Source organism: Convolutriloba macropyga, chromosome 13, assembly GCF_964194025.1.
Source record: "Convolutriloba macropyga chromosome 13, txConMacr16.3, whole genome shotgun sequence".
NCBI lineage: Eukaryota > Metazoa > Xenacoelomorpha > Acoela > Convolutidae > Convolutriloba > Convolutriloba macropyga.
The window spans coordinates 18,624,251-18,638,923 of record NC_134480.1 but is presented as its reverse complement, the minus strand read 5'-3'; the positions used below and the strand labels follow the sequence as shown (position 1 = coordinate 18,638,923).

The following is a 14,673-nucleotide window of genomic DNA, read 5'->3' as shown; positions in this document are numbered from 1 at the left end:
ATTTGATAAAACAGGTTTTCTTAATAATCAAAAATATTCCCCTAAATTCTCGTTTGGAGCGCAATTAAATATTTTCTCTAATTGAAAACCATTAAATGTGATTCAATAAAATTATAGTTTTCAAACTAAAGTGTTCAACACAAGTGAAACGAAATATAATTATTAGGGCCCTGCAAAAGAACAGTGCAATTTCGACGAGCAGAATCCAATTTTTCTAAAAACTGTTGAGAAATTGATTTAAAAAATGACTTCTGAGTCCAAAAAAAATGGTATGCGAAACAGAGTGACTAATTATGAAATGCTTAAATCTGCTTCAATTATTCTTCTTATATCTTTATCCATATTATGTTATCAATATTTTCTTTTTGACGACACTTAGTTGTGAATTCTTCGAAGAAAAATATTTTCATCTCGAATAACTAATAAAAAAAAGAAGAAATCACAATGTTTGAATTTGGGAAATGAGCATAATAACAGTTGGCGTGCCAACAGCTTCTCAAAATTTTCCAGAAAATTCAAGACAATGATGAATAAAAACTTCACAGTTGGACATGTTGGACATGCTTTTGTTATGCGGACCGCATTAGTTCATTAAGAAGTTTATTGGAGCAAATTTTTGAAGTGGTTGCCGCGGTATTCGTTGTAGACTGAAGTCCCACACCTCATTGGAATTTTTAAATTGATGATTATAACTCATTTCATATGGCTGGAATTTCATTGAGACTGATAAAAGCTGTTGAGAAATTGATTTAAAAAATGACCTCTGAGTCAAAAATATATTGTAAGCGAAACAGAATGATTAATTATGAAATGTTCAAATCTGCTTCAATTATTCTTCTAAAATCTTTATCCATATTATGTTATCAATATTTTCTTTTCGACTACACTTAGTTGTGAATTCTTTGAAGAAAAAGTTTTCATCTAAAATAACTAATAAAAATGAGAAGAATTTACAATGTTTGAATTTGGGAAATGAGCATAAACACAGTTGAGTTTGTGTGCCAACTGCAGACTCAAAATTTTCCAGGAAATTCACAAAAATGATGAATAAAATCTTCTCAGTTGGATATGTTGGACATGTTATTGTTATGCGGACCGCATTAGTTTATTAATAATTTGTAAGAAAAAATTTTTGAAGTGGTTGCCGCGGTATTTGTTGTAGACTGTAGTCCCACACCTCATTGGCATTTTTGAATTGATGATTATAACTCATTAATTTTGGCTCTAAAGATTGAATGAGACAGATAAATTATTTGTTTTTGATTGTAGTTTTTGTTACAAGCCAGATCCTGTCAATCTTTTTTTCTGTGCTTATTTTTTTTCACCTACTGGGAGTGAACCGAAATACTTTGTATATGTATACTGCAACCTAGTTCAATTTCATAAGTCGTCCAGGGTTTGACTTCATTGCTCCTATGTTTTAAAGCTAGGATTTTGCCTTTTTTATATCACAACTTTTGGGTAATTTGTGCGACAGTTTCGAGAAAAATACATTGTTTAACAATTGTAACCAAAGTTTCGCGAAAATGATAGTAAAAAAATTATAGAAACAGTACAGCAAAAGTACAGTTCAGTTTTGACAAACAGAATCTAATTTTTCTAAAAGCTGTTGAGGAATTCATTTAAAAATTGACCTCTGAGTCAAAAATATATTGGTATGCGAAACACAATGACTAATTATGAAATGTTTAAAACTGCTTCAATTATTCTTCTAGAATCTTTATCCATAATATGTTATCAATGTTTTCTTTTTGACGACACTTAATTGTGAATTCTTCGGAGAAAAAGGGTTAATCTCAAATAAATAATAAAAATAAGAAGAATTTACAATGTTTGAATTTGGGAAATGAGCATAATAACAGTTGGCGTGCCAACAGCGTCTCAGAATTTTCCAGAAAATTCAAAAACAATGATGAATAAAAATTTCACAGTTGGACATGTTGGACATGCTATTGTTTTGCGGACCGCATTAGTTTATTATGAAATTAAATTGGAGCAAATTTTCGAAGTGATTGCCGCAGTATTCGTTGTAGACTGTAGTCCACACCTCATTGGCATTTTTGAATTGATGATTATAACTCATTAATTTTGGCTCTAAAGATTGAATGAGACAGATAAATTATTTGTTTTTGATTGTAGTTTTTGTTACAAGCCAGATCCTGTCAATCTTTTTTTTCTGCGCTTATTTTTTTTTCACCTACTGGGAGTGAACCGAAATAATTTGTATATGTATACTGCAACCTAGTTCAATTTCATAAGTCGTCCAGGGTTTGACTTCATTGCTCCTATGTTTTAAAGCTAGGATTTTGCCTTTTTTATATCACAACTTTTGGGTAATTTGTGCGACAGTTTCGAGAAAAATACATTGTTTAACAATTGTAACCAAAATTTCGCGAAAATGATAGTATAAAAATTATAGAAACAGTACAGCAAAAGTACAGTTCAGTTTTGACAAACAGAATCTAATTATTCCAAAAGCTGTTGAGAAATTGATTTAAAAAATGACTTTTGAGTCATAAATATATTGGTATGCGAAACAGAATGATTAATTATGAAATGTTTAAAACTGCTTCAATTATTTTTCTAGAATCTTTATCCATAATATGTTATCAATGTTTTCTTTTTGACGACACTTAATTGTGAATTCTTCGGAGAAAAAGGGTTAATCTCAAATAAATAATAAAAATAAGAAGAATCTACAATGTTTGAATTTGGGAAATGAGCATAATAACAGTTGGCGTGCCAACAGCGTCTCAGAATTTTCCAGAAAATTCAAAACAATGATGAATAAAAATTTCACAGTTGGACATGTTGGACATGCTATTGTTTTGCGGACCGCATTAGTTTATAATGAAATTAAATTGGAGCAAATTTTCGAAGTGATTGCCGCAGTATTCGTTGTAGACTGTAGTCCCACACCTCATTGGCATTTTTGAATTGATGATTTTGGCTCTAAAGATTGAATGAGACTGAAAAAATTTTTTTTAATTGTAGTTTCTGTTACAAGCCAAAACCTGCAAATCTTTTATTTCTGTGCTAATCTTTTCATTTGCTGGGAGTGAAGGAAAATAATTTGTATTGGTATACTGCAACCTAGTTCAATTTCATAAGTCGTCCAAGGTTTGACTTCATTGCTCTGATTTTATGAAGCTAGGATTTTGCCCTTTTATATCAAATTTTTAGTTAAATTGCGGGACATTTTCGAAATAATTACCCTTTCACAATTGTAACCAAAATTAATCAAATGTAATAGTATAGAAATGATAGCAAAAGTACAGCTAAAGTACAGTGCAATTTGGACAAGCAGAATCTAATTTTTCCAAAAGCTGTTGAGAAATTGATTTAAAAATGAATTCTGAGTCAAAAATATATTGGTATGCGAAACAGAATGATTAATTATGAATTGTTTAAATCTACTTCCATTATTCTTCTAAAATATTTATCCATAATATGTTATCAATATTTTCTTTTCGACGACACTTAGTTGTGAATTTTTAGAAGAAAAAGTTCTCATATCAAATAACTAATAAGAATGAGAAGAACTTACAATGTTTGAATTTGGGAAATGAGCATAAACACAGTTGGCGTGCCAACTGCAGACCCTAAAATTTACAGGAAATTCAAGAAAATGATGAATAAAATCTTCTCAGTTGGATATGTTGGACCTGTTTTTGTTATGCGGACCACATTAGTTTATTAAAAAATTATAAGAGCAAATTTTTGAAGTGGTTGCCGCGGTATTCGCTGTAGACTGTAGTCCCACACCTCATTGGCATTTTTGAATTGATGATTATAACTCATTAAATTCGGCTCTAAAGATTGAATGCGATTGTTAAGTTATTTGTTTTTAATTGTAGTTTTTGTTAAACGCCAGAACCTGCCAATTTTTTTATTTCTGTGCTTATTTTTTTCACCTACTGGGAGTGAAGGAAATTAATTTGTATTGGTATACTGCAACCTAGTTCGAATTCATAAGTTGTCCAAGGTTTGAATTCTTTGCTCCTATTTTTTAAAGATAAGATTTTGCCTTTTTATATCACAAGTTTTGGGTAATTTGAGCGACTTTTTCGAGAAAAATAAATTGTTTAACAATTGTAAACAAAATTTCGCGAAAATAATAGTATAAACATTATAACAAAAGTACAGCAAAAGTACAGTTCAGTTTCGACAAGCAGAATCGAATTTTTTCAAAAGCTGTTGAGAAATTGATTTAAAAAATGTCCTCTGAGTCAAAAATATATTGTATGCGAAACAGAAAGATTAACTATGAAATGTTTAAATCTGCTTCAATTATTCTTCTGAAATCTTTATCCATATTATGTTATCAATATTTTCTTTTCGACTACACTTAGTTGTGAATTCTTTGAAGAAAAAGTTTTTATCTAATATAACTAATAAAAATGAGAAGAATTCACAATGTTTGAATTTGGGAAATGAGCATAAACACAGTTGAGTTTGTGTGCCAACTGCAGACTCAAAATTTTCCAGGAAATTCACAAAAATGATGAATAAAATCTTCTCAGTTGGATATTTTGGACAAGTTATTGTTATGCGGACCGCATTAGTTTATTAATAATTTGTGAGAAAAAAATTTTTGAAGTGGTTGCCGCGGTATTCGTTGTAGACTGTAGTCCCACACCTCATTGGCATTTTTGAATTGATGATTATAACTCATTATTTTGGCTCTAAAGATTGACTGAGACAGATAAATTATTTGTTTTTAATTGTAGTTTTTGTTACAAGCCAGATCCTGTCAAGCTTTTTTTCTGTGCTAATTTTTTCACTTGTTGGGAGTGAAAAAAATTAAATTGTATTGGTATAACACAACCTAAGTTCAATTTCATAACTCGTCCAGCGTTTGAATTCATTGCTCCTATTGTTTAAAGCTAGAATCTTTCCCTTTTATATCACAACTCTTAGGTAAATTGCGCCACGGTTTCGAGATAAAAACATTGTCTATCAATTGTAACCAAAATTTCGCGAACTTTTTAGGACCCAGCAAAAGTACAGTTCAATTTCGACAAGCAGAATCTGATTATTACAAAAGCTGTTGAGAAATTGATTTAAAAAATGACTTTTGAGTCATAAATATATTGGTATGCGAAACAGAATGATTAATTATGAAATGTTTATATCTGCTTCAATTATTCTTCTAAAATCTTTATCCATATTATGTTATCAATATTTTCTTTTCGACTACACTTAGTTGTGAATTCTTTGAAGAAAAAGTGTTCATCTAGAATAACTAATAAAAATGAGAAGAATTTACAATGATTGAATTTGGGAAATGAGCATAAACACAGTTAAGTTTGAGTGCCAACTGCAGACTCAAAATTTTCCAGAAAATTCACGAAACTGATGAATAAAAGCTTCTCAGTTGGACATGTTGGACATGTTATTGTTATGCGGACCGCATTAGTTTAATAAGAGTTTTAATTGGTTCAATTTTTTGGAGTTGTTGCCGCGGTATTCGTTGTAGACTGTAGTCCCACACCTCATTGGCATTTTTGAATTGATGATTATAACTCATTAATTTTGGCTCTAAAGATCTAATGAGACTGACAAATTATTTGTTTTTAATTGTAGTTTTTGTTGCAAGCCAGATCCTGTCAATCTTTTTTTTCTGTGCTAATTTTTTCACTTGCTGGTAGTGAAAGAAATTAATTTGTATTGGTATAACACAACATAAGTTCAATTTCATAACTGGTCCAGGATTTGACTTCATTGCTCCTATTGTTTAAAGCTAGGATGTTTCCCTTTTATATCACAATTTTTAGGTAAATTGCGCCACAGTTTCGAGATAAATACATTTTTTAACAATTGTAACAAAAATTTCGCGAACGTTTTAGGACCCAGCAAAAGTACAGTTCAATTTCGACAAGCAGAATCTAATTATTCCAAAAGCTGTTGAGAAATTGATTTAAAAAATGACTTTTGAGTCATAAATATATTGGTATGCGAAACAGAATGATTAATTATGCAATGTTTAAAACTGCTTCAATTATTCTTCTAGAATCTTTATCAATAATATGTTATCAATATTTTCTTTTTAACGACACTTAGTTGTGAATTCTTCGAAGAAAAAAAATTTTCATCTAAAATAACTAATAAAAATGAGAAGAATTTACAATGTTTGAATTTGGGAAATGAGCATGAACACAGTTGAGTTTGAGTGCCAACTGCAGACTCAAAATTTTCCAGAAAATTCACGAAACTGATGAATAAAAGCTTCTCAGTTGGACATGTTGGACATGTTATTGTTATGCGGACCGGATTAGTTTAATAAGAGATTTAATTGGTTCAATTTTTTGGAGTTGTTGCCGCAGTATTCGTTGTAAACTGCAGTCCCGCACCTCAATTGCTTTTTTTAATTGAAAATTATAACTCATTAAATTTGGCTAAAGATTAAATGAGACTGATATATATATATATATATATATATATATATATATATATATATGTATATATATTTTAATTGTAGTTTCTGTTACAAGCCAGAACCTGCCAATCTTTTATTTCTGTGCTAATTTTTTCATTTGCTGGGAGTGAAGGAAATTAATTTGTATTGTTATACCACAACCTAAGTTCAATTTCATAATTCGCCCAAGGTTTGACTTCATTGCTCCTATTTTTTAAAGCTAGGATTTTGCCCTTTTATATCACAACTTTTAGGTAAATTGCGCGACAGTTTCGAGATAAATATATTGTTTAACAATTGTAACCAAAACTGCCCGAATGTAATAGTATAAAAATTGATTGATTTGAGATTCTAATTTTTGAACTTCAGAAAAATATAGTGCTCAATTGAACTTGTCTGGGTATGCAAAACTAAGGCCAAGAAACCTTAACAAAATTAGCCTCAAAATTTTAACGGCGTAGTTCAGTTAAAATCTTTTTGAATACTTTTCTATCGATTTTGCGGAAACTCAGGAATAGAATTTACAAAAAAAATATAAGATCGTGCAAATGTGGATAATTTTGTTGTTGAAAAAGAGGGTTTTTCGTCAAAATTGTGAGGCGATGCTGCTTAGTGGTAAAACTAATAGATAGTTTCTGTTGTTATGGAATAACAAATATTTGACTTGGTTACTTTTAAACATCAAATTTGTAGCGTCTCTGCTTTTAGTACCCTATCATAGTAACATTGTGTAACAGCGTTGAATCATATTTCCAAGTCCGTATTTTTACTATGGCCATATCTTGATCATGTTATTTTGACCATGCACAGCCCGTACCTAAATTTCAGAGGATTTTTTTCCGACTCGGACTCTGAATCAGACTCTGTTTTTTGTCTGAATTAGGTTAACTTCATACAGAACCAATACAGAAATTATTCTGAAAACTTTCTGAATTAGTACTGAAAAGCAATGATATTCCGAAAAAGTTCTGATTCAGTTATGACTGAATGTAAGGTATGGGAGAGTAAATCTCAGAGTAAAAATGTAGTTCGCTGAACAAACTATGATCCTATTAGAAACTGATTTTTCAGTTTTTATGGCAGAACTAGTTTGCAGACATTTGTTACCCAAAATGCCCTTTCGTCAACTATGTGACACGTCTGAACGTATAAGACTGAGATACTTGAGCAAGCATATAGTGTTGATTTTGATTTGATTGTTTTGTTATATCCACTAGGCAACTTAATACCCTTTTCAATTACATATTATCCCATATATCCTCTTTGGTAGCCCACGGTTATCCCAAGAGAATGACAATATGCAACGTTACTTCCTAGTTTTCTCTCTCATTCTCTCTCTCTCTCTCTCTCTCTCTCTCTCTCTCTTCAGATTTTTTTTCTAATTCACGCATTCATCTTATGTTTCATTCTTCCATAACTTCTTTCTTTCAAATAAAAAAATTGCTAGTGCAAGTTTGCTACCTGCAAGTAAATCACGTGGATATGGTAATTTTATTTTTGTAATGATGCGCTATGGTCAATTTTAACTATATGAAGAAACTCTCATCGGCAAAATGGTCAACAAAAATACCATGCTAGATCAAACTCGATAAGGGCGGGACTTTTTTTGACCCTAGAAATAATCATGACTTCAGCCGAAGTGCAATCTGTTAGTCAAAACAACTATCTTTTGACCGAAAATGCTCTGATTGATCATGCGTTGACCGTTAGTTACACACCAATCAATTCAATAAATTTCATTTTCAATTGAAAAGGTTCAATTAACTATGGTGTGACAAATCGTCTTGAATATGGGAGTGGACATTAGATTTATTGAAAAAAATGTGATCAAAAGAAAAATCATATTTTGAGACGACCAGTAAGGTCTGACAATGTTTAATGAGAAAAGTGTTTGGGTACTTTCGTGAAAGAAAAAACTATGTTGATTAAATTTCCCAATATAAATAAGATTTGAGAAACTTTTATAGTTTTTTTTACAAAAACTAAATGATGCAAAGCAACTAAATAAAAAGCTTTTATCTTATGAAATAATAAGTTGACAACTATTTTTTATATACTATCAAAACTGCAAATATTGTTTTTAGAAACACAAATTTTGATAACAAATATGTTAACACTGCCAGCTAACACAAAATTGAATTTAAAAAAGTTTTGAATAAAATAAAGAGAAAACTTCATCTTTTTTAAAAAAAAGTTACGAGGACTACTTAAACAATCAAACAGTTTTATCCAACTTTAAATTAGCTATTTTTTTGTTCCGATCCCCACTTTAGTGGGGAGGGAGGAACTATATACTCAACTGGGTTTTTTTTTGTTCAGTCAATTTTGGCCGATCGATATATTCATCGTAGAGAATTGTGAGCGGTATCATTGAAAAGCCCTCCCCGCGTAGAGTACGGAATTAAAAAGATTTTTTCGGTTTTCGTATTTTACAGGGAGTTATCTAGGTTTAAAGTTTTGTGAACATTCGACTGTTTTTGTTCACATTTTCAGTAATGTTGCTAAAATTTGGCACAATTTCGCTAATATAATTCAAAATAAGATAAAAATTTTTAACGACAGAGTGTTGTTGATACCGTTAGAGATAGAAGAGAATTGTTTGATTGATGTTTTTTTGGCTGAAATTTTTGATAAAATATTCAAAATTCAAACTTTTTTCATCAAAAATGGCACAAAAAATGCATTTTTAGTACACTTTTTTAAAGACCTAGTGACCTAGAAAACTTGAAGCAGACTCCCTAATCTGAAAACGAGCGTTAGTTGCAATTAGGCGCCTTATGAAAGTCTTCTGGAATTAAAACTTTGCCGTTTTTTGCAGATTTAACTCGATAATTATACAAAATGCATCGTTCTTTTTTTAAAAAATACTTGAAGAATTCCACGCAATAAATTGGTCTAATTCGCAGACATTTGCAACACTTGGTCGGTTTGCTTGGCGCGCGACAAAATCAGGGAGAAGTTCGGCAATATCATGGATTTTTACAATCAGAGACTTTTTGGATTTTATTTTGATGCTGCTTTTTCAAAATTTTTTCTTTTTGTTTTTTTAATGTTAATTACTGACAAGTTTTTTATTCACGGCTGAATTAATGACAGCTCCAATTTACCTAAATTTGAGGCCGAATGTAGATACAGTTTGTTTTCAGAGAACCAAAGGGTTTTTTGGCTTTGAGGAAGAATTTTAGTAAAATTTAACTGAATTCTTGTCTTTAGCCTTCAATTGTTATTCCTTTGGCAGTCTGATTTTTAAGTTTAACCACTCAAAGATATAATTTTCTTCCACAAGAAGTGCAAGTCAACCTTTTCTATTTGTTCAGTTGTTACCTATTGTCTCTCATGTTATTGAACGTATTTGTTTAAGGCAAATTTCTGTGATTTTTTGAACTTGTCAATTTTTTATATTATTTTAGTCGACATTATGCTTATTCTCAGTAAGTACAGGTCAACCTTCACCCTTTATAGAATACAAACTAATTTTGTGGCCGATTGTTTTAGCAGAAGGTTTTCTTGCTTTTGGTACTACGAGTTTTCATACAAAATTTTCAGATTTTTGTGCATAATTTCACATTTTTGCTGTTGTTTTTGTTTCTTTTGAAAATTGTAACAATATTTAACAATCTAACCAAAGAGGTTCACAAAATTTAAAACACGGAACACGGAACATGTTTTTTGTTTCCATAACATATGGTTTGAAGGGCTGCGACACCGTTCTCTTGCAGAAATTGGTAGAGTTTTTTATTTTTTAATTAATTTTTCAATTTTTGTTGGCATATGCCAAATATTGTGTTATTAAAAGTCTCAGTGGCCATCTATAGACAAACAAATGAACTTAATAACTGATATCGGTAAATAGCTAATGGTTGTTTTGACTTTGGAATTAATTTTCTAAATAGAGAGTAATAGCATTCTTTAACTTATACCTTTTGTTCTGGTTTGAGTTTTTTTTTCATATGCTACAATGTTGTATCATTTTCGCAAATTAGCCTCATTATTTAGAGCTCTTTTTATTGTTCTGATGATTCAAAAGTTTTTCTGTTGTTTAAACGTTTTAAATAATGTCTTCAGGGCTTAGACAATTTGTTTCGGAAAAATTTTTGTGAAGTTTAGATACTTTTCACTTCTTGTGGTTCTTTTTGTTGTCATTTGGTGATAGTCGTTTTACAAAAAGACGTTATGATAGTCAAAGGAGACGCAAATGCGGATTTTATATTCTGGCTGTTATCATCTTATAAATTTAGTGGCTTCAAAGCTGTGGTTTTGTAAAGTTGTTTGTGAAACTTATTAGTTCAGCTTGTATTTAATGTTATTTTATAGTCTTATGATTTAGTCGAATTACTAACAGTTGCAAATAGTTTTCCGTGTAGTTGCAAGACAAACTTTCTACTCTTTTAGTTGAAAGATTTGTTGCCTATGAATTTTAAAACTATTTGTTTTTAATAAAAAAAAGATAGATTTTTGTGATCTGCAAATTTTATTAATGTTAAATTGTAGCTAAGCATCTCTATATACAATTCACATCATTTATCTATTGGGATTTAATTTGCTCTTCATAGCGGTTTTATTTTCCTCAAATGGTCTTTTCTCTTGGAGCAACCAGTTTTCATAAAATCAATTTTCGTGGTTTTTGCATTTTTGCCCGTTTTTGTAGGTTTTCATTTTCTTTTCTCAGTATCACAATAATGGGCGTCATTTGAACAAATTTTGTTGCTTTCAAAAAATGCAAACGAAGATTTTTTTTTGTTTTTAGTGATTAGCTTAATTTCTAATTGATTGCGGGGACATCGTTTTCGTGCATAATTTTTCGTGCAAATTTTTAGTTTTGCCTGTATTGGTCGTTCTTTTTGTAGTCGTATGACATATCCCGGATAATGAAAGACCTCAATTGCTCTCTATTGAGGTATAAAAAACTCTCTAAATGATTTCATTTGATGCGTAATGGGTCTAATCAGTTCGAATTTATTTTTTTTAAAAAAGCAACATTTTAATAAACTTTGCTCCTTTTGCTCATTTCTAGTCAACTTGTCGCCAAGTTGCGTTGAGGAAAAATCTCATGTTTTGTTCCAAAAAAGTGCCGGTTAAGCTTCTGATTATAAATTTTATATGATGCAATTTTGATTTGGTTATTAGTGGTTTTCAAAAAACGGACAAGGAGTTTTGGTCGTAATTAATTTTTGTAACTATTTGGTTTTTATTGTCGTCTTTTCTGGTAGTCCTATTATGACAGCAACAGGTCTCACAGGCCCTCTAGAGTAGATTGTTTTATTCTTTTAATAGTTTGTTGAACGATATGTTGATAAGTTAATTTTTTAATCTCTTCCTCATTTGGTAGACAATTAAGTGAAAAATGTAGATGAGCGGGGTCGGAACATCATGTGCGAACGCACATTACCGAGCCTCCTTGTTTTTTATATATTACCAAAAAATTTCAATGCCACAAACGTGTCTTAAAATTTTGAAACAAATAAAGATCAATTCCGTACGAAGAAAACAAATTCGAAGTTTCATAGGATCAAACCTTTTTTCAATAAAACACTTAGTAAAAGTATTTTTAATGAGCAATCACTTGGCCAACTAACACAACAAATTCATTTTTTGAATGCTTTGAAAACAATTACAACAAATTTCTTGCATAAATGGCAACTGAGTAATAAATGAAATTGGATTGCAACTTCAATGACAAGTAGAACTATATCAATTGACTGGATCAATCAACCTAAAGTTGTTATTGCTTGATGAAGCTTCATTTTGAATATGTTTTAAAATGTTTGCACAAAAATTTGAGAACACCTCAGTTTTTGTACTAGGCTTTGATGCAGTATGACAACTTTTTGTTTGATGCTTTGCTCTAACGCATGCTTATCAAACATCGTCATTGGCCAGAACAGTGCAAAATCACAGAGCTAGACCAGCAAAAATTCTAAGATTTTCGTTACATCCGTCAAATACCCTTCAAATACCCGTCTATTTTTTAGAAAACTTTGATACTTTTGCGTTATTTTATCAATAATTTGTAATTTTGTTATGTTACACTAAAAAACATGTAAATATTGATTTCATAGTTTAATTTTTTTTGAACACTATCGAATTTCATTATTTTACAATAAACAAAAACAAATTATAAAATTGTCTAGAACACGCTGCAAACACTTATAACTGCTTGGAAATTGAACAAGAAAAAATAAGTTTTTTTCATATCAAAAATTAATATACATTTTTTTGGCAAGTATTGTTGGAAACACATTTTGTCATCAAAGCACCACATTTTTCAAGAATCATTGATTTTAAAGCGACAAATTTTTGTCCAAAATGGGATGGTTTTAGAGTTCAAATTTCATTTATCATATTTTTCGACGCAAATCTTACGAAATTTTCTGCCTCAAACAAATTTGGAACCGTTCTCTTGAGTTGCCGGCGTTTTTGCACCACTAACGTTATTTTACCGTGGTCAAATTGCCACTTCTAAGGTTATCGAAACTTACTTACCAAAAACTGCTTTTAATTATCTCCTAGCTGCCTTAATCCCTATATGACTCAGTTTTCACCTACACATTACAAACGAGAAAGATTCTCATTTGCCTATTTCGTATTAATTGCTCAATGGCGGTAAAGATATAAGGGTAAACGAAATCCGGTTTCAAATGCCGTCTTTTGTGATTCAAGATATGGAAACTGTAATAAATACACTTAATAATCCGAGTTATATTACTCTCCCTTAAATGTGCCAATTTAACCCCGGCAACGTATTGTTTTATTCCTTTGAGTCATTTTTCAGTCAAATTGATTACAGTTGCTTTGTATTGAATGAGATTTTCGCAATTTCATTTTGAAATATTATATCTTTTTTTCTTTTATGTGCCTTTTGAGAAAACGACTATTTGTCAATCAGAATTCGAGGTATTTATAACTGATCATTGTAACAGTTTCAGCATCAGTAATTAGGAAAAATGAGACGTGTTATATTCAACTAATTTATTAATTTTATGGGTTTTTTTATAATTGTGTTAATATATCATAAATGACATTTGAATTTTTAATACCAGAATTATCGAGTGACCTATTATCGGATGGCTTATCTCACACGTTATTATGATAGAGCCATTTTAACTCCAATCAATCTCAAACTCAAACTCAAAATTAAAAAAAAATGTTTTCTTCGACTCTGTCAGCACAAAAAGATAAACCAATTTTTGTTTCCTCGAATAATAGAAAGGCTTTTCTGCGTCACAAGATAAACGAACTTCTTTTCATTTCAAGAACTAATTTAAATATTTCCCCTCAATTTGTTCAGGACGCACTTTTGAAAACAAAAGTCCATTTAAACAAAATTTGAAGAAGTTTATAGCAGTCACAACTCTGTCTTTGTTCCCGATTTTACCAAATTAGTCATTTCGAAACTGAATTTGAACTACTTAAGTTGAAGTTTTCCGTAATTTGTTCGCTGTGACCTGTTTAAGATAAAAGTCGACTGTAAGAAATTTGGAACAATATTAGCGGGCATTATTTTATTACTTTCCTGTTAAGTTTAATTCTTAAAAGGTGGAAATTGTTCAAATTTAGTCATTTTCAAAGGCCTGTCATTTTAGTACTATTTTCACGGTACTAAATGATGTTACTGTACAACTACCGATAAAATTAGAGATAGTTAGTTTAAACTTGGTTAGAGCTGAATTTAAACTAGGTTGACTAGTTCAATGGCAGATAGTTAGAATTCGTATCTTTTGGAAACAATGAGGCTGTTCTTTCATTTGGTTTATTTTGGAAATTAAAGCGGAACTTGAGAGTTCCTTGATTTCCTACTACAAATACACTTGGTGAATTTCAATTAATTGAACCTGACTTTTAATTTATTATTCTGGGGAAAAATATCCCAACGTATATAAATATATCGATTGTTATGCATAAGGAATGGCTTTGTTTGCAAGTTATGGTAAGTTATCTTGTTCAAATATTGAATCTGTATAAAATCAACCCTGCCTTTTAACTTCATTGACAGTGCGTCCAAGCTTGATTTTGGATTTTTCCCATTACCCCATTATACCCCTCCCAACCCACCCAAACCCCCCCCCCCTCCCCGAAATTATAGCCCGTTATATGGTATAATTATGGTAATTGCGGGAGGCTATAAGGCCCACTAAATGTTTGGAGGGGCTATAGTTGGATAGACCCTGATTTTGTTCTATAGCAAAAAATGATTTGGTAGGTTTTTGTACAAGTTAGACTAAGCGTTTTTGAGTGGGTAGGAAACAGCGACCTTC

The 14,673-nt window shown here is 30.8% G+C and overlaps 1 protein-coding gene across 8 annotated transcripts in view; it reads left to right on the top strand.

Annotated features, from left to right (window-relative positions):
- LOC142352289 (high affinity choline transporter 1-like) overlaps nt 1-14,673 on the top strand; it is a 119,714-nt gene that overhangs the window by 21,524 nt on the left and 83,517 nt on the right. Inside the window, exon 1 of one of the 8 annotated variants that reach the window (XM_075404797.1) lies at nt 13,157-13,312. The exons of 6 other annotated variants lie outside the window; for them this stretch is intronic. The gene's annotated coding sequence lies outside the window, so the exon portion shown is untranslated. Of the gene's footprint in view, nt 1-13,156; nt 13,313-13,576; nt 14,346-14,673 lie in introns of those variants that run through there. One more of the 8 variants, XM_075404793.1, reaches the window with a different exon arrangement.